Source organism: Urocitellus parryii (assembly GCF_045843805.1).
Source record: "Urocitellus parryii isolate mUroPar1 chromosome 13 unlocalized genomic scaffold, mUroPar1.hap1 SUPER_13_unloc_8, whole genome shotgun sequence".
NCBI lineage: Eukaryota > Metazoa > Chordata > Mammalia > Rodentia > Sciuridae > Urocitellus > Urocitellus parryii.
In genome coordinates this window covers 504,341-530,083 of record NW_027551776.1, presented here as the reverse complement: position 1 = coordinate 530,083, position 25,743 = coordinate 504,341, and positions in this window count along the sequence as shown.

The following is a 25,743-nucleotide window of genomic DNA, read 5'->3' as shown; positions in this document are numbered from 1 at the left end:
TGATTTTAGTTATTTTAGATAAGTACCGAAAAGCAAGAGAGTTAGGTAATATAGTGCTTCCATTCCTAGTCCTTTGAAGAATCTACATACTGCTTTCCAAAGAATTTGCACTAATTTGTATAACTATAATATTTTCCCCATAGCCTTGACAGCATTTATTATTACTTATAATCTTGAGGACTGCCATTCTAACCAGAGAGTAATTTGTTTCCCTGATTACTTAGGATGTTGAGCATTTTTTCATATATTTGTTGGCTATATGCATTTCTTCTTTTAAGAAATTCCATTTACTTAATTTGCATATATATGTATGTATGTATATATATGTGTGTGTGTGTGTGTGTGTGTGTGTGTGTGTGTGTGTGTGTATATATATATATATATATATATATATGTTAAGTTTTTTGAGTTCTTTATATATTCTTGATATTAATCCCCTATTGGAAGCGGAAGCATGACTGACAAAGATTTTATCCCACTGTGTAGGCTTTCTGTTCACACTCTTGTTTCCTTTGCTGTTATAAAGCGTTGTAATTTGTTACTGTCTCATTTATTGATTTTTGGTTATGAGCTTTGAAGTCTTGTTAAGAAATTTGGTGCCTGAGCCAATATGTTGTAGTGTTGAATTTGTTTTTTTTTTTCTAGCAGTTGCAGTTTGTGGTTTAATTCCCAGGTATTTGATTCATTTTCAGTTGACTTTTGCTATCATTCTTTCACTGGGATATCCAAATTTCCTGGCATCAATTGTTTAAAAAGCTGTCTTTTGTCCAATGAATGTTTTTGCCAACATTGTCAAGGATCAGATGACTATATCTATGTGGATTTGTCTCTGTGTCTTCTACTCTTTCCATCTTATGAGGTCCCTTCAATTTCTTTCCTCAGTGTTCCATATATTTCATTTTAAAGATCTTTTACCTCCTTGGTTAGATTTATCCACTCCTCCTCCTTTTTTTTTTCATTGAGGCTTTTGTGAATGGAATGTTTTCTGATTTTTCAGAAGATTCATTATTGGAATATAGGAAAGTTATTGATTTTTGTATGCTTGATTGTATGATTTTTGTTTGTATAATTTTGTATGTTTATATGTTGTACTTTGATAATTTTCTTGATCAGCTTTAGAAGCATGCTAGTGGAGCTTTTTGGATCTTTTAGACATAGGATCATGTCATAAGCAAATAGAGATAATTTGACTGATCTCTTTCCTATTTGTATCCCCCTTATTTCCTTCCCCTACTAATTGCTCTGGCAAGAAATTCAAGATGTCTTTGTCTTGTTCTGGATTTTAGAAAAAATACTTTCAGATTTTATTTTGCATTTAATATGATATTGCCTTTGGATTTGTCATCTATGGCCTTTATGATGTTAAGGTAATTTTTTCCCTTGTTTCTTCTGTGTTCTTAACACCATTGAGTGCTAAATTTTCTTAAAGAGTTTTTATGCATTAATTTCAATGATTATATGATTTTTGCCTTGAATTTCATTTATATGATCAATTACATTTATTTATTTTCAGGATGAATCAGCTTGTACATCTGGAATATAACCAATAGTATATAATCCTTTTAATGTGCTTTTGAACATAGATTGCTACTATTTTATTAGGGATTTTTGTATCTTTGTTCATCAAGGATATTTGTCTGTAGTTTCCTTTTCTTTATGTGTTTTTATTTGGTTTTGATATCAGGATCTAACTGGCTTCATAGAATAAATTTGAAAATTTTCTCTCCCTTTCTATTTCATGGAACAATTTGGAGAGGATTGGCATTAGTGTTTCTCTGAATGTTTGGTGGAATCAGCTGAGAATCCATCTCATCCTCTGCATCTCTTTCTTGGCAGTCCTCTAATTATAGCTTCAATCTTGTTGCTTGCTATGATCTGTCTGGTTTTCTCTATTCTCTTGGTTTAATCTGGGTAGGCCATATGTGTTTAGAAATTTTTCAGTGTGTTCTGGATTTTTCAATTTACTGAAATATGTTTTCAATATGTATCCTAATCATCTGAGAAGAAAGTGAATTTGGTTGCTGATGGATTAAATATTCTATAGATATCTGTTAGGATCATTTGATAAATAATTTTTGGATCTGAAGTGTCTTAATTTTTTTATGATCTATCTATTGCTGATAGAGGTGTCTTAAAATTGCCCAATATTATTGAATTGAGACCTATCTGAGTATTTTGTAAAGGGTTTGATTTATGTAAGTAGGTTCTTCCACTTTGGGGGCATTATTATTTATAATAGTTTTATCTCATTGTTGGATAGTTGCCTTAATCAGTAGGATATGAATATCTTTGTCTCTTCTGATTTATTTTGGTTTGACATCCACTTTGTCAGGTATGAAGGTAATTATTCCAGCATGATTTTGTTCTCCATCTTCATGGTATATCTTTTCCCATCTTCACACTTTCAGACTTTGGATGTCTTTGCCTGTAAGATTAGTCCTTTCTAAACAACGTGTGGTTGGGTTTTGTTTTATTAATCCTCTTTGATAGTCTATGTCTTTTAATTGAAGTGTTGAGGTAATTAATATTCAATGTTATTAAAGATAGGTGATTATTATTTTCTCCCACTTTAATTTATTTATAATTTAGACTTCATTCTTTTCCAATCCCTGGTACCAATGTTTGATTTTTATTTCTTCTGCATGCAATATTTCATTAAGTATTTACTACAGTGCTAGCATAGTAGCCATAAATTCTTTCATTTTCTGCTTATCTTTGAAGGTTTTCATTTCACTTTCAATTTTGAAGGATAGCTTTGCTGGATATAGCAACCTTGGTTAGAAACCATTATCTGTCTGGGCTTGGAATATATTATTCTAAGTCCTACTACCTTAAAGTGATGGGACTAAGAGATCACAAGAAACTCTAATTAGCTTACCTCTAAATGTGATCTGCTGTTTTTCTCATGTGGCTTTTATAATTCTATCTTTTTTCTGTATATTAGACATTTTAATTATAATGTGTCTTAAAGAGCACCTATTTTATTTTTTGACTATTATTTTGGGGTTCTAAATGCTTCCTATATTTGAGTTTCCATATCATTTATTAGGTTTGGAAATTTTTCTGATATTATCCCACTGAAAAGGTTGTACATTTGTTTAATTTTAATGCCTTATTTTAAGACAATGATTCTTAGATTTGGTCTCTTATATTATCTGATTGTTTTAATATTCTTGTCATGGTCTCTTGTTATCTTTTATTTTTCTTATTTCTGACTATATACAGTCAGATGGTATATATGTGAAACTATGTAATTTCAAATTACATACTTGTTTTGAGGCCTAAAAAATCTGTTTTCTATGTGCTCTAGTCTATTGGAAATGTTTTAACTGAATTTTTAATATGATTTATTGAGTGTTTCATTGTCAGAGTTTCTGTTTTGTTATTCCTCCAGATCTCTCTTTATTGAAATGCTCTTTAATTTTCATTATTGTCTTTATTAGTTTGTTCTTTAAATCTGGTTTTGGTTCATTGGTCATTTACATTTTTTTTTAGTTGTTGATGGACTTTATTTTCTTTTGTTTTTATGTGATGCTGAGGATCGAACCCAGTGCCTCATGCATGCTAGGCAAACACACTACCACTGAGCCACAACCGCAGCCCCACACAACAACTCCAGCCCCTCATTGGTCATTTTAACTCTGAACTTTCTTAATTCTTTATTCAACATTGCCTTCACTGTGTTGTCAATGGGGTTAGATAAAGTCTCATAAGCTATTCGGAGTGACTTGTTTTATTGCTTTTTCATATTATTTATATTACCTTCAATCTGCTGTGATGATTATCTCTTCTAATTTTATTCAATGACATTTTTAGCGAATTGTTTCTCTTTACTGAAAGCCCTATGCTGGGTGAATATCTAAGTATCAATACTCCATTCATGTGTATTCACTGTTTTGCAGAGAGAAGACACTAAATCTTGTCAACGGCAATCACCTCAGAACAAAACCATGCAGTAATAAACTGTAAGGAAAAAAACTTAATGAAATGGTTCTCCATAATATCTCCAAGGGTAAGAAGGAAGTAATGTTCTTAAAGGGGTTGAGAAATTAGGAATGAAAGATATAATAAAACTACTATTAAACTATAGAGTTGTTGAAAAGGAAAGAGAAATAATGGGCAATTAAAAAAGAAGAAAAGAGAAAAATTAAATAGGATAAACTAACATAAAATGAATTATAAAGATGGGGGGCAGGATTGAGACAGAAACCAATCACACAAGAGGGAAAAGAGAGATTAAGAGCAGCAAGTGTTAAGTAAGCCTGAGTGAGCTAAGAAACCAAAGATAGAAAGAAATATTGTAAGTAATACTTTAAAATATCAGAAGAAATACAATCAACTGGGGTGAGGACTATTATATCAAATAGTAAGGAAAAAAATAATTCAATATGAAAAAAATATGTCTAAGATCATAATAGAATTTCTAATGATATAATACACTGAGCTATTTGAGGTGGGGCAATTTCTTATTGAGTTTTCCTGATTTGGATTTCATTAGGATTTGGGACCTTTAGAATATCCCCATGGTACCTCTAAGTTTCCCTGGGTGTGGAGGTAGCAATCACATTAGCACACCTCTGATTAGGAGACCTCCTGTAATCTTTGGTGTGTCCATGCACATACTAATTTTCTGGAAGGTCAGAGAAGACAGTTCCTAATTGACTGAAACTTAGCAGTGATGGTAATTCATAGGAGATGCAGTCTTTATGCCCTCCTGAAGAAAAAGAAAGTACATGTATGTACCTAGAGCTGTCACATCTGATATAGGCTCCCTTGTGTGTATTTTTGGAATGTGTGGGGTGTTGCAGATTAAGGTAGAGGTACAGTGGTCTGGCTGAAATAGTGCTGGGTGGCCTGTGGAGGTGCAGGGTTGCTGCCTTCTCTGTGGCTTCTATCTGGGAAGATGGGGCAGTGGCTGGTGTCTGTGAGATGCTCTTCAGTAAGCTCCTCTGTGGGGTATTATGCATTGCTTATGCACAATGTTCTCCATTGGCTGCTTGGGGTTAACCTCACGAAATGCTTTCTATGGGTCCATGAGTCTGAATGGGTTTCATATTAGCTGGTAACTCTGCGATTTGTGGCTGTATATTGCTGGGGCACAGGAGCTTCTTCCTGGTTGCTGAGTTCCTCAGCCAGCCTCTGGTGCTTGTTAGCTAGCCCAGAGGCTCAAAACTGCAAGCTTAGCAGGCACTGTGTTTTCTGGCCCTTTCTGTTAGGTGCAGGAGTGCAGGGTCTAAGGCTGTCACTGGTTGCTATGGATCATTGAGTCCCTCTGCTGGGGCTTGTTTTTAAAGCACTTGGTGACTGCAATTTTGAGGCTGTGAATCCCAGCTCTCTGTGGGAAGCCTGCACATTATTTTAGCACAATAGCCTTCACCCCAGGGCTGCAGGTCACTAGAAACTTTTTTACTTGTTTTGTAGTGGGTATTGTATCTTCAGTGGGGAAAAAAATAACTATTTATTAAATCATGGATAATAATCAGTTGTGTGTTGAATGGCAAGCAGGAGCTTATTTCCCAAATAAACTCATAAAATCCAAGAGGAGAGACAATAACACCCACTGTCTGTTTTTTTAAGTGCTATAGGCCAGGTACAACTCATAGACATACAAAGATGAGAAAAGAATCGCTTTTAGTTTGAGTGAGCAAAAACACATCCTGGAAGAGGGTGTATTTCATTTAGTTATTCATTCAACAAACATGAACCCACCTGCCCAGACAGGTTCATCTCAGGAGCACAGTAGTGAAAGCCAACATGTAATAGGGATAGTGAGTTCATCACAAAATTTTCCTAAAAGTGGTATGATAATTAATAAAATTAGAAACAGATATATCAGTCACTAATTAAGATAATACAGAGATTAAGACTTACATCATTGGATAAGGCCATGAATATCTGCTCGGCTGTGATTTGACCATCAATAAAGTCATTTAAATGTACATTTATGGTACAATTAAATGTACCTCCATGGTTTAGTATTCCCAGATTAATTCAGAGGAAATAAAATGTTTCACTAATGTAAATAAGTACTAGAATAATAACTACTGTGTCATTGAACACATAAAAATATATTGTAATAACTTATTTATTTCTTAGATTTGCACATTACTTAAAGGAATAATAGGAAGATTATTTTTCAAAATTCCCAGTACATTCTGAAGTTATCTTACTTTTTCCCTGTAACTTATATGAGTATTTTTTTTGTTTTACCATCACTAATAATGTATAATTGATATCGAATAAACAACTTATATTTAGAGTATACAACTGATAAGTTTTGGACATATGTTCATACTCAGAAAGTTATCACTGCAACCAAGATAATGAACACATCTATCATGCCCAAAAGTGTCCTCATGTCCCTTGGTAATTCCTTCTTCCTGGCCCTCCACCAACCTCAGGCAACGTAGTTCTGCTTTCTGTGACAATATTTGCATTTTCTAGAGTTTTATATAGATGAAATCATACAATATGTAATCTTATGTATGGTTTCATTTTTTCAGTATAATTATCTTGAGATTCATCTATGTTATAGTGTGCAAGATGAAATTGTATAAAAATGATCTTATCTATAGGAAGATTAAAAATTAATAAATTCACATTATATATATTAAATATTATTATTATATACTGTATAGTATATATATTATATATAATACATATAATATATTCCTAATATATTAAAATAATAGTGTTATTTTGAATTTGGGACCCCCAAAAGACCACCAGTGACCAAGATCAATGTAAAACGCAAAGAGGTGTTTATTGCAAGCTAGCTCGGTCCTCCATACGCACACATCAACTGGTGATGCCGAGAGGCCCCAAGCCCAGGGTTTGCAGCAGTTTTAATACATTCTTTGGAGAAGGCAGGGACCCCCACATACATCATAGCATCTCTTAGCAAATCATCACACACCGTGGGAAAATCAAATAACAACTCTAAAACATGATTAGCACATTCACTGGTGGGAACAAGTTGGGTAGGGGTGATTGGTTACTACAAGAGGGGGATTCATTTGAACTGATTGGTTTAAGCCAAGAGGGGTGTTCGTGCTGAACTACATGGTTTCCCAACACGTTATCAACCACCATAAACTACTGGGAGAGTCATCTGACATCACAGGTATTTCCCTGTCTCATGCTAATTGGTGGCTGCTAGAGGATTGCTATGGGTCCCCACCTAGCCTGACTGAGTCAGGGACACCTGGCGCAGCAGATTTCTCCTGTTATTTGTAAATAAACCACTCAGCAGGTGAGAATGTGCCTAGGAGTGCTCTGTGAGTCTTTCCAAGGACAAAGGTGATGTCCTTTCCTTGGACAGGCTTTGCTCTGAGGTAGAGGCTGGTTTTTCAATAGTTCACTCATTAATTTTACTAACTAAACAATTCCCACTAGATGAATAACTGATAGAGAGTTTTTAACAAAAATATCTTTAGATCTTAAAACTATCCTAATTTTTCTCATTCATTAAGGTTTTTTTTGTGTGTGTGCGTGTATGTGTGTGTTTCCTCACTGCTAAGAAGCAAGGACAGCTTGCATATCAAAACAACAAAATAAAACAAACAAGCAAAAAATAACAACAACAAAAAAACCCCCAGATGATACAGCAAAGAGGAAAACATGGACAAGGATGTCATTGTTGTGGGAAGTCATCAAGCTTTGAGTGATCCTGAGGACCATTTCATATTCTAGGTCCCTCTGCTTTCAGTATACTCTCTTTGATTCATTAGATTCTTAGAACAGTAAAGTGATCCAAATCTACTTTCCTAAAAGGGACATGAGCCTGCACAGCCTAACCCAAATAACATTTCAATGTCTTTTATGAATTTCTCCCACTGGACACAGAGTATTTGAAACAGGGATAAGGATTTCCTGGGCATTACTCATACTCATCCCTAGCCTTAGTGTAGGCCAGAAGATCAATGATTTCAGTCCACATTAGAATCTACTTTTTACAAGTTCATGTGGAGGTCCAAAGAGCCTTGAATGACAGTAAGTATCACACGATTTCCAATTCAGTAGGAGCTATCATATGTGCCCAGTGAGTCATTTTTCTTTAGGAGTTGTCCCTTCATTGGATGTTTCCAGTGATGCAAAACCCAATGCCATAGTGGCAGAAAGAATAGGCCCAGTGAGGCACAGAACTGACCAAGATGACTCTACCTTCACAGCTACCCCTGAATACCACTCTACTGTCCACTTCTAACTTCTGTGGCAGACTCTGGAAATCATTGCTGCCCCCCACCCCCACCACAGTGGAATTATCTGTTTTTCCCTCTGTGCTACAGTTTGGACTTTGAGAGTCCTCTAAAAGCCCATGCGTTACAGACTTTGTAATCAACCTGTGGCAATATTGGGAGGTATGGGACATTTGGGAATGAGTCCTAGTGAAAGATAATTGCATTATTGAGGCAATGCATTTAAAATGTATGCTGGGATGTTTGTCTCTTCTCTTTCTCTTTGCTTCCCTGTCTCTTGAGGTAAATAGCGTCCTCTACCATGAACTTTCATTACAATGTACTGTTTTGTCACAGTTCTAACAGCCACAGAGTCAAATGACCACAGACTGAAACCTATGAAATTAAGACTCAAAATGAACATTTTCTCCAGTTGATTTTTTTTTTAGTATTTTTTTTTTTGTATGACAATAGACTAAGGTCACCCCATACTCATCCCAAGTCTGAGAAACTGATTGCCAAGGTCCAGCCCAAGTAGCTGAAACATTATATATATGAGGGATTTCTCCAAAACTAAGGGGACATATGGGCAGAGTTTAATTAAGATGACAACATCTGCTATCGAATGTCCCTACCTAGAGATCAGTTATGATTTGATTTCATCCTTATCACCTTTCTTGACATGGTCTTATACTCAGCACTGAGTTAATCCTTCAGAGTAAATCAATTTATCCACTACTTGATTATTACTTTAAAGAATGTTGTAGAGCAGGAAGATGCTTCTGGGATTATTTAATTAAGTTCCCTCACTTTCCTTCCTTCCTTCCTTCCTTCCTTCCTTCCTTCCTTCCTTCCTTCCTTCCTTCCTTTCTTCCTTCCTTTCTGTCTCTCTCTCTCTCTTTTTTTTTTTTTTGTGGTGCTGAGGATTGAACCCAGGACCTTGAGCTTGAGAGGCAAGCACTCTACCAACTGAGCTGTACCCCCAGTCTAATACTTTTCTTTTTTATCTGAATAGACCCTATCACACTCTCATACCTAATTGAACTAAAATTCTACAGTAAATGGAGAGCTTTTATGGAACAGGGGCTGTGTCTTAACTTTAGAGCAGAGATAAACACTTATGACAAATTGAATATGTCCATCAATTACATTGAACTTGCTTATCCTCTATATATTTATGAGTATACCATTGGTAGGGATTAAGTTTTACAGTGATTGCAGTGATTATCTATTTACCAAAACCTCATTTCTCTTTCCATACTCTTGTTTAATGAAAGTTTCACCTGGTACAAGTTTGTAGATATCCACCTTGATAAAATCCTACTAGAAATCATGCTTTGAGCTCTCCTAAAGCCAAGATCCATCCCATAATCCCAGTGTTCTGTTCAGATACATGTAAATCTGTGTGGAAATAAGAACTCCAGGGAATTTATGCCTGGACTGCCACCCATCTCAGCCTTTTTTTTTTTGCTATTTTTTTTTCTTTTCTTGTTCCTGGTTCATTCAACAAGTGCATGTATCACATTGGAAGAAACACTATGATGACTTTTAGATTAAGAATGAAACTATAACGTTTCAAATATATTGAACTCCAAATTTATTTTTCCATATACTATAATGCCATACATTCAATAGTGTAAAAATACAGGTACTTCTAAAAACAAAATAAAAATAAAAAAAAAATTTATAAAAATGTTTCTTGGAGTACTCCAACTTATTAAATCTGGTGAATTAAGAGATCAAAGTGTTTTTTTCTGTTTTTTTTTTTTTAACTTCAACATTTCTCTTGTAGACATAGAATGGGAAAATGCATGAGTGAAATAATATAACTTAAGAATAAAATTTAAAATGTTTTAAAATGCATTGAAATCTATTATTACCACTTAGCATTATGAAGTACCCATTATTAAATAATGAGCATTGTGTCCAATCTATGTCATTAAGTTTATCACCATTAGAAGTTCTTTATCGTCATTGTAGTTCATCAGTAGACTGAAGTGTAGATAAAATGCAATCAATATTTTTAGAAAGTACTCTGGGAAAAGAAAGGGACATGGGTGAGGGCTTAAAATTTAGTCTTCATTTGATGTCAGTCATAAGAATTGTAATTGAGGATCTTTGACCAATCTAGTCTTGCATGACCTTGGGCAAGTTATGAATTTCACTGTTCTTCAGGGTTCTCACTGATAATGTTCATGGCTTTGAAATCTCTAAATTCTGTTCCTGCCTGTGAAACTGATCCATCAGCTAAGCACTACCTTACTTTGCTCAGCAAAGCGCTCCTAATCCTCAATGAATCTCTTGAATTCTTGGGCAAAGATCTTTCCTATTTACTTATCTAAGCTGTGCTGAAGGGGATCAGATAGTAAAAGCTTTCTGGAAGGATATAAAGTATTTTAGTGAATGACCCTTGGTTCTATTGTCAGTCATATATTGCCAAATTTGTCAATTTGTAATTGAAATACACTGGGGTTAACAGTACTTACAAAAACAAAATTTCACAAAATAATGCATGTTATACAGTAATTGACAATTTTTGTTTTTAACTCAGTATCTCTAAACTTCTATTAAAACATTTTTTTTTGAAAAAAAAAAGGTTTTTTTTTTTTGGAAAAAAAAATTGTTTCTGATACAGGTGATACAGGTGATGTAAAGGGCTAATTCCAATTTTTAAGCTGTCTTTTCAATATTTCAGTCTCCAATAAGGGAGATTACCAAACCTACTTAAAATTCTAAAAGGATGAATATTATAAAGTAACATAATAAATTAGGCATCTGCTTTTCCATTGTTCCTCAATAGCAATTAACTTTATTAGAAAATCAACAAGTATTTGAGGAGAAAAATGTACTTCATTGCATTATTCTTTATTGTACACTCAGCTTCGGAGATGTTTCATGTCTAAAATAGGAAATGTAACATGCTTGAATTCACAAAATGAGTAAGAACCATGATCAGTTTCCCCAGAAACTGAGCAGACACATAATCAGAACAGGGTGGTTACAATTTTAGCTAAGAATTATTTATCCTAACAATGCTTTCCAAAAACATGAAATAGAATAAATTTCATTATAAGTCATCTTTATTTCACCTTATAAATTGAAGATTCCTTCAAAAATATAATTTTAGAGAATACAGTGTTAGAATGTATGAGTACTTTGAATATTTAAGAAATGTTTAATAAGTAAAAGTTGTTTCATTGTAAACATTTAGGGCCATTTAACTGAAAGTCTTTCAAAGTCTTTCAAAATCACTAATCTTGAAGCAAATAGGAAAAAATGTCCATTCCAGTCAAAGTCCAGGTCCTTGGCATCTGGAACAAAGAATTGAGTGAGACACACAGAAGTAACAGAGTACAGATCTATTGAAGGTGAAGATAGCACTCCATTAGGTAGAATGAAGCAGGAGAGAGAGAGAGAGAGAGAGAGAGAGAGAGAGAGAGAGAGAGAGAGAGAGAGAGAGAGAAGAGAGAGAAGAGAGAGAAGAGAGAGAAGAGAGAGAAGAGAGAGGCTCAAGGCCTCAATGCTCAATGTCAATGTCTGGAAAATAGGGACTAATATCCTGAACTGGATGCATTCTCTTCCTTATAAAAACTTGTTTGAAAAATTTACCCTATTTTCTCCCATTGATTATCTTATGATACCTGATTAGAATATTTTCCACCCCCCAACCATACGTTACTTTAGAAAACCTAATTAGAATATTGCCCACATTACTTCCATTGGTCATTTTAAAATTTGAACCTATTGTGGGAGTTGTCTCAGTGGCTGGATTTGTCATGGTAGTAGGATTCATTGTAAATAGGGACAGGACTCATTTTCTAGTGCTGACCTCCATGGGCTTCTTTCTAATACCCTGTCTCTGCCTTTTGGTGTTGCTGAACTCCAACTTACAAAATCAATAATTTGTGGGTTTTGTCTTAAAAGTCTCTGAAGTCACAACTACATTTTCTAATACTTGTGCTGTAAACTTACAGTAGGAATTTTTCTGTTGTTTCAGGACTCAAGAAGTTTTCAGTGGAACTATTTTCAAACTAGAGTTCATTTCAGACAGGATGGAGCTGATTCATTGCCATTGTTATGGTGATTTAATCATGGAGAAATAGGCTAAAAAGATCTGGTCAAAGTAATGACTGGAACTTGCATAATGGCTAGGTGAAATGTTGCTGTTTCTCTCCTTGCCAGCTATTTATGGGTATGGGGCATGGGGTGGCTGTGCTTTCCTCTGCCATGAGCAAAGCCCCTGGACTCTTAATGACAGAACAAGGAGAAGAGTGCTGAGATAATGGAGCTGAAGCTCTAATTAACTCTGCTTGAAACTTGACAATGTCTAGGACCATATACATACAAGTTATATTCAATTTAACAATTGAAATATATATATATATATATATATATATATATATATATATATATATATATTATACATAATGAATATGACAGGTTTTTGAAGCTATATTGAGTTATCAATATCAGTTTAAAAAACATTGTTCCTAATGGAAAAACTAGATTGTTATTTTAGAAATCATTAAATTTAAAATTTGAGATGACTAGCCATTTAGAAGTTGAATATGCAGACTTTGAAGTAATTAGTAATGTGTTTAAAGAAATATTTCCTTTTTAACAGGCTAAATCAGACTTCCTTTTTAAAAATATTATTAAAGTTTTCTATGTCTTTTATACAAATACTATTGACTATTAAGTCAATGCTGAATGAGAAACATCATCCTAAAGAAATATTTATGTAGACTTTAATTAATCTTTATTATAAATATACATCACTCATATGTGTATCTGTATATTTATACATTTTTAAATACATCTGGACAAAATAGTTTGGTTTATTTATCCTATATTCCTGGCATTTACCAAAATTCATACCCTGCCTGCTAAATAATACCTCCTAAATAAATAATGATGCAATTAAATACTGCATTGCATAGTTTTTGTAGAAAGAAGTGGGTACAGGGGTTAAAAAAATATACCCATTTCTTTTAAAAAAATGTTTAGTAGGGTGCTTTGGCCAGATGGATGTGAATCCCAATATAGTTGTGCTAATTTCTAGCTGAGCCATTTGAAGACATTATATGCATCTCCTTTCTATAGGAGAATCATTATAGGTCCTATTTTATAGGTCCTATTTTATAGAATGTCACTCATTCTTCCTATTTTTCCTATGTAAATATTTTTGTGGCTTATGAGCAAACTGGCATTCTCTTTTCTCAACTTTTCTAATTGGAGAGAATATAAGAGCATATATTTTATAAAACTACACCTAAAATAGAACAGCAAATAAAAATAATAAAGTCTTTAAGTATCAAGAGCTCTACCATCATAAATCTTAGTAGCTATCAGTGGAATTGGCATTTTGTGATTACTATTCTCTTTATGTTTAAATCAAATGAAATGAGGAGACAAATCAATTATGTTATATATTAAAATTGTAGTAAGGTTGAGAAATATTACAACAATTAATCGTCTTTGAGGACAAAATTAATCTGTTTTCTAAATTTATGAATCTTTTATAATGCGAATTTTATGCAATCTTTCATATGACTCAATCCATTAAGTGCCCTAGACTGTTGATGAAATAACATTTAATTCTAGAAGAGTCGTTTTAGGAAACTCTCTCAGATCATAAAATTGATGTTACAATGTACAGGTTCTCTATGCCTGAGTCTAGTAGAAAAATAAGCTTTGATCAATCTGCATGTATGGGGCTGGGGATGTAACTCAGTGGGGGAGTAACTGCCTAGTATGTGCAAGATCCTGGGTTCTATCCCCAGCATCATTAAAAAGGATGTATATACTTTATTTCCCCCCTCTTCTAGTCATTGAAAGATACATTCATAAAACATAAAAATTATTTTCCTGTGTCCTGATTAACCCAGTTCTGTGCAATGTGGTGTCCGGTAGGGTAACTACTTGCTTCTGTCACATGAGTTGGACTGGCAGCTGCTAAAATTCTTTAGCAATCTCTTGATATGTGGAAGTCACCTGCCCCCTCTCCCTGGTATATATCAGTGGAGTCTTCCTGTTTTTCAATAAAATATACAATGTTTTTTAGGTTATAGATAAGTAGTTTGTTTTCTTTAAAAAAATCATTCTTTTTTTTTCAGTAGGTTGATATTCTGATCATTTTCACTGGTCTTATGCTCACATCATTCTCTATTTTATTTCTCATGTTGGCACCTGAGCTGTCATTCTACACTGTGGGTCTGATCTTACTATGCGGAAGTGCCCAGACTTCTGAAGACTTTCCATCCTCCTTTATTCCCGGGCCTGACCCTATTTATCAATGGGATTTTCTGTGTTCTTACACTTATTGCATCCTCATCTCCATCCTGTGTTCCCTGACATTTTACCTGTTCTCCAGAGTCTGCCTTCTACCTTTCCTCTTCAGAGGACAAACTCCTCTGTAGTTTTAGAAAAATAGAAGCTTCTTTTCTCCATTGTTGCTCTGTTCACCTGCTTTATAGTTGTTTCTTTCCTCCACTCTCTACTGTCTTCTGAGTCTCTTTTCAATTTGACAACTTGTAACCAGGAAATCCAGAACTATTGTTTCTTCAGGCCAGGGCTTTGGCACCATCTTGCAAACCCAATCCCCAAAGTACCACTCATACAAAGACGAATTGTTGCAACACATGCATGCCATTGATGGTGTGGAGATATTTAAGAGGAATTATGTATGATGCAGTGATTGATGCTTTGCACTGGGTACAGACATGAATGCTTGGATCTCACATACAGGATACGATGAAGGCCTTCCTATGGTGGTGCCCATCTCCAGCCTTTCTCTCTTGCCTTAGAATTCAGAGTTTTCTGCCCCTGAGCTTCCAAACCTCCACAGTCCACCTCTTCATGCATCTTTAAGGAAAACTAAACCTCTTTTCCCAGGCATTAGTCTAAGCTGAGAATTTGCATCATCCTCCCACCATGAAAGCCTACTTGACACACTTATCCTTCAACTGTCATTTAAGTATTTCCCTCTGAAACTGACCCAGAGCTGGGCTCTTGCAGAACACAAGGTTATACTGTCCAAGTCTAGTAGGATAATCTGGAAAAAATGTGACACTCTTCTGTGGATCATTGTTGAATACTTTTCCATACAGGTTGTGCCCTTTATTTTTTCCACAGTTCTCATTTTCTTTTGATCATTTTGGATACAGCATGCACATGCAGACATGCACACTACATTCATATCCATGTATATTAAGTACAAATACATGCACATTAAACATGTGTGCAGGTGTTCATATCAAATGCATTAACATGTGCATTACAGAGACGTGCATATTATGTAATATGCATATTATGTGCATATCATGTACCACACACACATACAGAAGTGCATAACCAAAATTAATTTTTTAAGGAAATAATTTCTGAAATAAGTACAAAGGAAACAATAATGAGCAAAATGTGGTCATTACCCAAATGAAGCATATGGTCCAGTGATGGAGACAACAAACAATTGTAAAATAAAAATCTCTATATTCTGTAATAAGTGAAATGGAGGATTGGAGCTCAGAAACTGCACAACAGAGGCTCTTTCCACAATTTGGGGTTCAGAGAAAGTTTAGAAATGTTCTTAGAAAATGAAGAGTGCCGCAGTCTGGCTGGGCACAAAATTACCGAGCCACCACAAAAGCCTTGTAGATTCAAACAGCAACTCTTTATTCCTGAACTCTCACCGACACTCTACACACACTTCCCGTGAACACCCTGCCTCCACCCGGCTCCGCGCAACAATTCTCTCAGAACCCGTGAGAACTCAATGGGAACTCCAAAGGAGCAGGCACCTGAGGCAGCAGGATACACCCTAATCCCAGCAGGATCCGCCCTAATCCTGGAGGCGCCCTATTCCCAGCAGGATCCACCCTAAACTCTGAGCCACCCTAATCCTTGAGCAGGGTCACATTTCAAACCAAAATGCCATGCCATGCGGCATTCCTACTTGGCTATGGCTCTCAGCAGAAGAGAACTAATTAGTCAGTGAATAAGAGGAGGAAAAGAGTGTTTCAGGAGAGGGGACTGTATATGCAAAGATCCAATGATGTGAGGGAATTCTTGGAATTGCTTTCTGAACAAAAGACAGAAGCCCTAGGCATCCTCTGTAATAAAACAATTTAAAATATATGCTTCTGTGACAGTATGTCAATCAAATCCCATTTTTGTATACAAAATCCTGTTCATTTTTTGTATTGTCTAGATTTTAAAAACTGCACATTTTTTTTTTCCATTTAGAAAGCTCTAATTCAATGTTTAAGCATCTGCAATGGCTGGAGTTAGCTCTCTGCTGTTTTTCTTAGATCACGTGAACTTCAACTGCAATTGGCCTTCTGACAGACAAATAACAGACTGATGGCATGCTTTAGCTTTAACCTTCTCAAATTCGAAGAAAGAGTACATCCTAGAAAATATGTGTTGATAGCTGATGAACTGAAATGTCACTTGCAGAGTCAGTTCAATGAACAACCTTTAGAAGCAGGGAAATGAGCAAGTTGAATTTCTCTAAGTTTTGTGTTTTCTAAAGGCTCTCACTTTTGCCTAATATGACTTGTGTCTGGGTCAGATATTTATAATGCCTTGTTTCCTCTAAGAAAACAAGATGTTGTTCTTGTATAATTTTAAAGTATGAAGTAAGAAATTCTTTAAGAAATAAATACAGGGGTGGGGGTGTATTTCAAAGGTAGAGCACATGCTTAGCATGCACAAGGCCCTGGGTTCAATCCACAGCACCAAACATGAAAAATGAAAGAAAGAAAGAGGGGTGGGGAGGGAGGGAAAAAGAATGATGAATGTTCAAAGTAAATAATCCTAATAAGACAGGTGATGTGAGACACTGAGTTTTAATAGTCCTAGATCTAGCCAACTGATTATGACTGGAGGAAGAGGGCATTTTTTTTCTGATTTTCCCCAAATTAAATGCAATTCCAGATTAAAAAATTAGACTTGTATCCTTGTTATGTCTTCATAGCTGTGACTATATCCACAATTCAGTTATGGAAGGATGTCTATTATCTTTGGTGTTCACTGTGTCCAGTTTCTCCTCCAGTCTGGTTTACTACTTGACCCCCATGACCTTTTAGAGTAGCACCAGGCTGGGAAAGAGGCTCTGCTCCTCTTCTATTCTGGTAGATATCTTGGATCTGATCCTAAGTCAGTCCTTGCCCTTCACTTTCATATCTTAATCTGTCCTCCATCTTTGTGGCTACATGTTCTAGATGTGAACCCTCTCCCTGGCCTGGACCACACTGCTCTTTGTTGTCTTATGAATTTGCACAGATTTTTTTCCTTCTTACTTCATCATATCTTTTATCTTAAACCTTCATCCTAGTAGGTTGACTTCAGTCTCCCTTACCAGATCTGGCTTCCTTGGTTTCTGAGGACACCCCAGATCTGATTTGATCAGGATTTCCTTTTCTGATCTTTCCCCCCTCTTAGCTCCCTGAAACCATTTCTGTTTATCTGGGTCTTTAGAAATTCAGGGAGCCACTCACTTTGATATCAGATATCTTTGACAGGTCTGACAAATCACTTGGCATAATCTGACACCAGTTTTGCTTCTAATAAAAGCTGCAACTAAATTAAACCAGAGCATGCACTTGACCATTCTTGTGTGCTATTTGCCTGACATAGATACAAGAATCTCTTGGAATGCATTACTTTGCCAATTACAAAATGATGCTTTGTATATTGTTAAGCCTATTCTCTCATAAGGTGCTTTCCTTACCCAATTCAAAGGGCAGGTATCCAGTGCCTTTTACTGGAAGGATTGATTCTAAGTCCCCAGGATAGTTCTAGGATCCTGGATGGCCCAGATGCTGATATCTGGGGAGGTGACAGAGGCAGTGCTGCTGAGAGGGACTCCTGAAGATCAAAGTCCAGGCAGATAGTCCTCCTGAGACATCCTGCACAGGAGACTAGAATGAGATAAGGGCAATGGAAGAGATACCCATAAAATCAAAGTCTAGTGATTTTGATTCAAAACACTAACAATGAAATGAAGCCCTGAGAGAAATTCTATAAGTTGCAGCACTATGTAGGCATTTTGAGTCTCTGAGATTTTGAGGAGCTTTGAATTAATGAGTGAAAGGGATAGACTCCCCAAACATCAGCAGAGCTTTCAAAAATACCTCTCATGTAATATGGAAATGCTTGAGGTCCTAGTGACTTGAGTCTAGGAGATGATCAGGATGGGAAAGATGCTCTTCCTCTTCTTCTATCCTGGCTGATGTTTGGGTTCTGACCCTAAATCAGATCCTGTCCCTCACCTTTATATCATTAGTCTAGATTCTCCATCTTTTTGGCTGAGATGATCAACTCCCAACTTAATAGCATTAAGACAATCCTTGGCCTAGGCAACATTCTACTTTTGTTTTATTTGATTATTTTCCTTTAATATTCCCACTGCCAGTACAACAATTTCAATACCAGGTACCCTGTGTAGGTTCTTCCGATTAGCCTTCCATACACATACACACTTAAGTAATAACTAAAGTTTGTATGCTTCTCTATACATAATAGTATTGAGTTTTGCTATTAATTTTATTTTGTTCCTTACTTTTTCATTCAACATTATGGTTTTAAAATCTATTTAAGATTTCAAACTCCTGCATTGCTTTAGACTGCTGCATGGTCTCATAGAGCATTCATGAATCAACTTTCAAGTCTCAAAACTGGAAATGATGAAACTTCAACTCTCCTGTTTCTAATGACACTGTGGGAAACACTATGTTCAACAGTATGAACTTGTTGAAGAATATTTTCATGTGAAATTCAAACCTTATAGGCTACCTAATTAATGGACTTTAGTTAGAGAACATGTTGATTTTTGATTAAAAAATTATTTACTTCTAGAAGAATCATTAATATCTAAGTATCCCAGTTTTTCAATTAAGGGGTTCTAAGAAATATAACCTTTAAAAGAAATGGGAAATTATCACAATACCTCAGTTAAAGAAAATAAAATATCTTCAGAATGCAGCAATAACACAGGCATCTGCAGTGACTGATGGGGAGCCCTGAAGGTAATGGCAGAGATAGACCAGTTTCCAAGATGTTCAAATGATCTCTGATCACTGGTGGACTCAAAGGTTCTTAGGCTTACGTCACTTCTGAGTTGGACAATTAGGAGCCCAGAGACTGAACCATTCCATAAATGTGTTTTGTTTTGTTGTTCCTACAATGAATTTTCTGTCTTCATTTGAAAATGAGATTTTTAAATATAAACCTAGATGATCAGCTTCTTGTTGAAAAATGTTAATATTTTCCAATTGGTCAGATGCAGGAAAAGCTGCCTTAAAGATGAGGCATGCGATTCTCTGTCACACCACATTACACCCCCACCTCCCATTGTTTATCCAGCACTAAGAATGAGCATTTTCTGTTTGCTGTATTTATCATCTACATTCTCTCACTCATCTTATTTGTCTTCTCCTAAGAGTAATATGTGTATATATGACACATGTGCCATCTCAAGACAGAATACCCTATGAATAAAGGACGATAGGCATTAATAAGTCAGGAGATTCATATTTGTGCATCAGGCCTTTCAGGCATGAGCTGTTACCTCAGTAGATTTCTTTTTATCAGCATTGATAATCTTTTATAAAGTGAGGGAATTGGGTCAGTTTCATATTTTCAAACCAAACATTGATCTTCATAGGGAACTAATAGGTATGCCAGGAAAAATATGATTAAAATGAATTTTTTCATCTAAAATATATTTTCAAATAAATTACCTTGTATGTAAACTTCATTCTGTCAACCCTATAATATGTATCTGCAGCAAGGAACATATATAATATGTTATATATGTTTATATATAATTACATATATAATTATATTAATAATATATATATATATATATATATATATATATATTGCTCTCTCGACTTACATGTTAAAATTTCATGTTAAAATTAACACATCTAAGTTCATAATCTTGATCTCCTTAGTCCTGTACCTACCCAACTCCCATATATTAAAACCATCAAGTCTGTCACTCAAGCAGAAACTTTTGTAACATTTTTGGTACATTCCTTTCCTAATTTATCTATTCTGACAGTTATTTCTCTCTGTATCAACTATTAATTGCTGTGTAACAAATTATGCCAAACTTTAAAGGCTTAAAACAGAAAAATTTTATAGCTCATCGTTCTATGGATCAGCAACTTGGTCCACTATAGGTGTATATTCTATCTTAATGAACTTAAGTGGCAGCACTTCACAAGCAGATTGGCTGGGGGCTAGTTGGCTTGGAGGCCCTAGATGTACTGCTTGTATATGTTCCACATAGTATAATAGTTCCTTAAGCCAGCCTTAGCCTTCTTTATATTGTGATCTAAGGGCAGCAAGAGGGAAAACCCTATTATGAAAATATTCTTCAAGTCCTTGCTTCCATGACATTTGCTCATGTCTTATTGATCAAATTATGTAGCTAGACAAACCCAGAGTCAATGTGAGAGGGACCATAAAAGCCAGGCATAGTGGTGCACATTGATAACCTGGCAACTCAGGATGCTGAGGCAGGAGGATGGTGGGTTAGAGGTCAGGTTCAGCAATTTAGCAAGACCCTGTTTCAAAATTAAAAAAAAAAATAAAGGATTTGGGATGTAGCTCAGTGGCAAAGTGCCCCTGGGTACAATCCCACGGTGGTGGGGGGGGGTGTGAGCATGTGAGAGTAAGCATGAGTGCGAGAGAGAGATTGAGGATTGAGGAAAGGACCTCACTAGAATGTGGATATGGGTATGGCAAGCATTACTGGGGACCATTGCTGTGACAATCTTACCCAATCTCCAAAACTAACCTCAAATCATTCTGCCCTTCCCATATCTCCATATCAACTGACTCATCTAGGATCCAAGTCACTCTCATTTCTCACTTGAAATTGCAGAAGGTTTCTAATTGTCTTTCCAGTTATTTCATATACCCCTAATCTATTTTTCACAGAAGCACAAACATATCATATTGAATGTAAATTAAATGATTTCATTCTCCTGTCAAGAACCCAGATTCGTCATTAGATTTAGAATGCAATGTAGGTATCTTTCTTGAGTTAAACCCTTTATAACATTGTTTTAATTTATCCATCCTACTTTTCTTTTTTTATTCTGCTACTGTAACATTTGCTATTTTTCCATTTCTCAAAGAAATCAGGCTCTTTTTAATAATGCATCTTCCCATTGTCATTTATGCACGATGCCTTGAATACCCTTTCTTTAGACTCTGCATGACTTGGCTACATCTTGAATCCCATTGAAATAAGATCTTTCAATTATTCTTTCTCAATTTTAGTTTATTTATTTTGAAGCACTTTGTCAAAATTCTGTCTTTGTGTGTATATGTACATTTTTCATTTCCATATTAGTTCTTTTATCTATTAGTCCATAAATACGTGAGAATTGCATTGTGACTCTTTGTTTTGCTTGTTTTTGTACTTCACATGCCAATGAAATACCATCATAGAGATTTGTTTGAGGTCCATGTTCAATAGTGACACTGGATAAATAGTTCATATTGTACACATAAGCTCCAGTTATTATTCTAGTCATTTTTTAGATTTCACACATTTGGGAATTACAGAACCATATTTTTATAAAGACATAGCCCAATCCTGAATTCTACTTTTCCACTTTCACATTTTTCAGAAGACTAGATTCTAATATACATAACAGCATGGATTAACCTCAAAAACATTATCTTGAGAAAAAAAAAGGTAGCAAAAATTATTCACAGAATGATTCTAGTTCTTAGGAGAAGGAGTTGATTGGAAATGGGTAGAAGTAATGTTTTGGGATGATGGATGCATTCTGTATCTTGGTACAGTACAGGTTAATAGGCATGTAGTTTTCCCCCAATCATGTCTACATATGTGAGCATAATGAAACTGTTACCATTGGGTTGCCACAAGTGTAAAATTTTATTATATATAAATAATAATCAATAAAGTTAATCTTAACACTACTCAACAAAAAGATTATCAGGTAAAATCAAAGCATATTTAGAAATTTTATCCACACCATTAAAGTACAAGCTTTAGAACAGTCTTGATACTAAGCTTTATTATTTTTATTTCCTTCAGAAAAATTAAACTACATTTCTAACCAACTGCTATCTCTTGATTTTATATAGAAGTACAAACTGAAAGGAGAGGAATTGTGTATTTATTTGTATGACTATTATCAAAGTGAGATACAGCAGAGGAAAGGGACCAAAGGGTTGTGAGGAAAGAGGGGAAAAGTTCTGGGGAGTTACAGTGGTCAAATTATAGTGTTATATTCTGTATTGTGTGCATGTACAAATATGTAAAAGCAAATCTCATCAGTATGTATAATTATAATGCACCAATAAAAATGAGGAGGAAAAAGTACAAAGTAAAAGAAGATAAGAGGAAATACTCATTTATTTGTGTGACTATTATGAAGTGATAATATTGGAACAATTAACCAAATTTCATTCATTCTGCAGGAAGCATAGGTTACTACAGAAACTGGCCCATTTTGGGTTGTGGTGTACACATAAATACTCAAGCAATACTTAGGAAATCAGATTAGGAACCTGAAGTAAGAAAAATCTTATTCTTCTACATAGAAGAAAAATGAACCTATTCAAACATTGCTAAAGAACAATCAATAAATAATTCTAATTTTCTTTTGAAACCTGACAGCCTTCATATAAACATGCACTTAAAGTTAAACATTTTAATTTTTAAATACTTGAAACATAGCCAGACTTGGTGGCATAAGCCCACAATCATAGCTATTCAGAACGCTGAAGCAGAAAGATCACTTTAGCCTAGAAGTTCAAGGCCAGTTGGGGCACATAGAGAGATGTCTGCTTCAAAAATAAATAAATAAAAATTGAATATTTTCAGCACAAACTGTGTTTTCACTTTTAATCTAATCTACTTAGGAGTAAAGCATTATGCCAAATATCATGCCAGGTTTCGGAACTCACTCTCTGTATGCACAGGCCAATTAACCATAAGAGCTTGCCCTAGCATACATATTTGTTAATAATAAGTTTTTAAAAATTTTTGAGAAATTGTTTCTCCTAACTATTATGATAATGCTTTATGTCTTTAACACAGAGGCTATACAATTTTGTGGTATGGTTGATTATTTCCTATGAGTATCATTCCTTTCATTAGTCTCTAGGAAAATGGAAAGAAAAATGTACAAAAAAGAATAATGTCAACATTAATAATTTTGAGTATTGCTTGTATTGACACAAATTGTTAGTTAAAAATTAATTTCAACAAACATAAAACAAATAACTCTGTTTTCTTTTTTAAAATAGGCATTTTCAAAAGAAGGCACAAAATTGGTCACAAAAAAGATGCTCAATATTAGTGAGCAAAAATACAGATGAAACTGCAATAAAATGGCTAAAGTAAATACTATAGATACTAACAACTTTTGGTCACCATTTGGAGAAATTGAAACCCTCATATATTATTTGTTGAGTTGTAAAGTGGGGAAGCCAATTTGTATAATAGTCTGTCAGTTTCTTCAAGTATTACACATGTGACTATATGACTCAGCAATTTTATTTCTAGACATATAATTAAGAGAAAGAAAACACATCCATACAAAAACGAATAGAGTGTAGTAGCACTTCTCACAAAAATAAAAATGTAGAAACATTCCAACTGTCCATTAATTGATGACTGAATAAATAACATTATAACCCCACCTTAGGAATATTTTTATTCTTATAATAAAAAGAACAAAGTGAATATACATATTACAACACAGTTGAAACTCGAAACCATCTCTCTTTGAATGTCATTACTGAACCCATTTCGTTATCTCCTATTTGGACTTCAATTGCATGTACATTGAACTTTTTAGATGTTTTACATGACTTGCTATTTTCTGTTCTTTTTTTCCCTCTACTTTTATTTTTTCTGAGTTTTACTTTAGACATATTCTATTGAGCACTTCAGTAGTACAGTTCTATCTTATCTGCTCTTAAACCTGTGCTACTTAGTCTCAATTTCAGGTAATACATTATCAGTTATAAAGTATGTGTTTTATATTTATAATGTGTCCAATTACTTGATAAAACTCTCTATTCATTCATTCTTATGTTTTTATTTTGCTGTACTTTAAAATATTAGTCACAATATTTTAAAGTTTTGTCTGCTTATGCCATTTTCTGAATCATATGTAGGAATTTTGCTTTTCCTTATGGGGTTTGAGAAACTAATGTGACTGCATTTTTTAAAAAATAAATAAATAACAGCTTCTACCTCAAGGCCTGTCCTAAGGAAGGGGGCATGACCTTTGTCCTAGGAAAAACCCACAAAGCACTCCTAAGCACATACCCATCCTGCTGAGTTATTTGTAATTAACAGGAGAGGTCTGAGGTGCCAGGTGTCCCTGACTCATTTAGGCTAGTTGAGGACCCATAGCAACCCCCCTAGCAACCTCCAATCAGCATGAGACAGGGAAAATACCTGGAATGCCAGATGACCCCCAAGTAGATTATGGTGGTTGATAACGTGTTGGGAAACCATGTAGTTTAGCACATACACCCCTCGTGGCCTAGACCAATCAGTTCAAATGAATCCCCCTTTTGTATTAACCAATCACCCCTACCCAACTTGTTCCCGTCATTGAATGTGCTAATCAATGCTAAGAGTTGTTGTTTGATTTTCCCATGGTATGGAATGATTTGCTGTGTGATGTTGTGATGCATAGAGTATCCCCCCAAAACCTATAAAATCTCACTGAACAAAGGACAGGGACTCACTCCCTGGGACCCCTGCATCGGGAACGGTTGTGAGTCCAGGCTGGAGCTTGCAATAAAGATTCTGTGTGATTGCATTGGATTGGGCTCCTGGAGGTCTATTGGGGTCCCACGAATCTGGCATAACAGGTTTAGCTATGCCATACTATTTCTTTGCGTATCTTGTAATTTTTAATTGCAAGCCATATATTTTAGATAAAAGGATCTTTGAGGATCTAGTTGGTATCTTCCATCATTTACTCATTCCATCTATTATATAGAAGTATTGAAAAACTTGATTCATCCCAATAAGTTAGTAAATTTTATTTAGAGAAGAACAATTTTTCTCTTTTTCATCTTCCTTCCCAGGGGAGAGTTCCCCCTCCCCACAGCTTTCAACTGAAAGACAGGTGGGTCTTCTAAACACTGTATTCTTAAAATGGATATTCTCAAACTAAAAAGTACATTATCTGAAATTAAAACACAAAAAGATGGGTTTAAAAGAGACTCATGTTTGCCCTTTAAAGTTTTTTAGCTAAATATTTTCTCCCATAGGTCAATGACTTTTTCAATTTTTCATTAGAGATATATATAGTCAGAACAAGGAAAAAAAGCTGTAAAACCAGGAGTTAACAAATTTTCATGAGACTATGAGAGAACCTAGGTTCAATTTCATGGATTTGAAAGAAAGGCATGTGCCTGCAGGAAGATTTGCATCCTTGAGGCAGATGTTACCAATTGCCCTTTATGAAACAAGAAATGTTTATCGAGTTGTTATGGGATAGTAAAGCAAAAGTAACTTCATTTTGTAAAACAACCATGCCAAGTA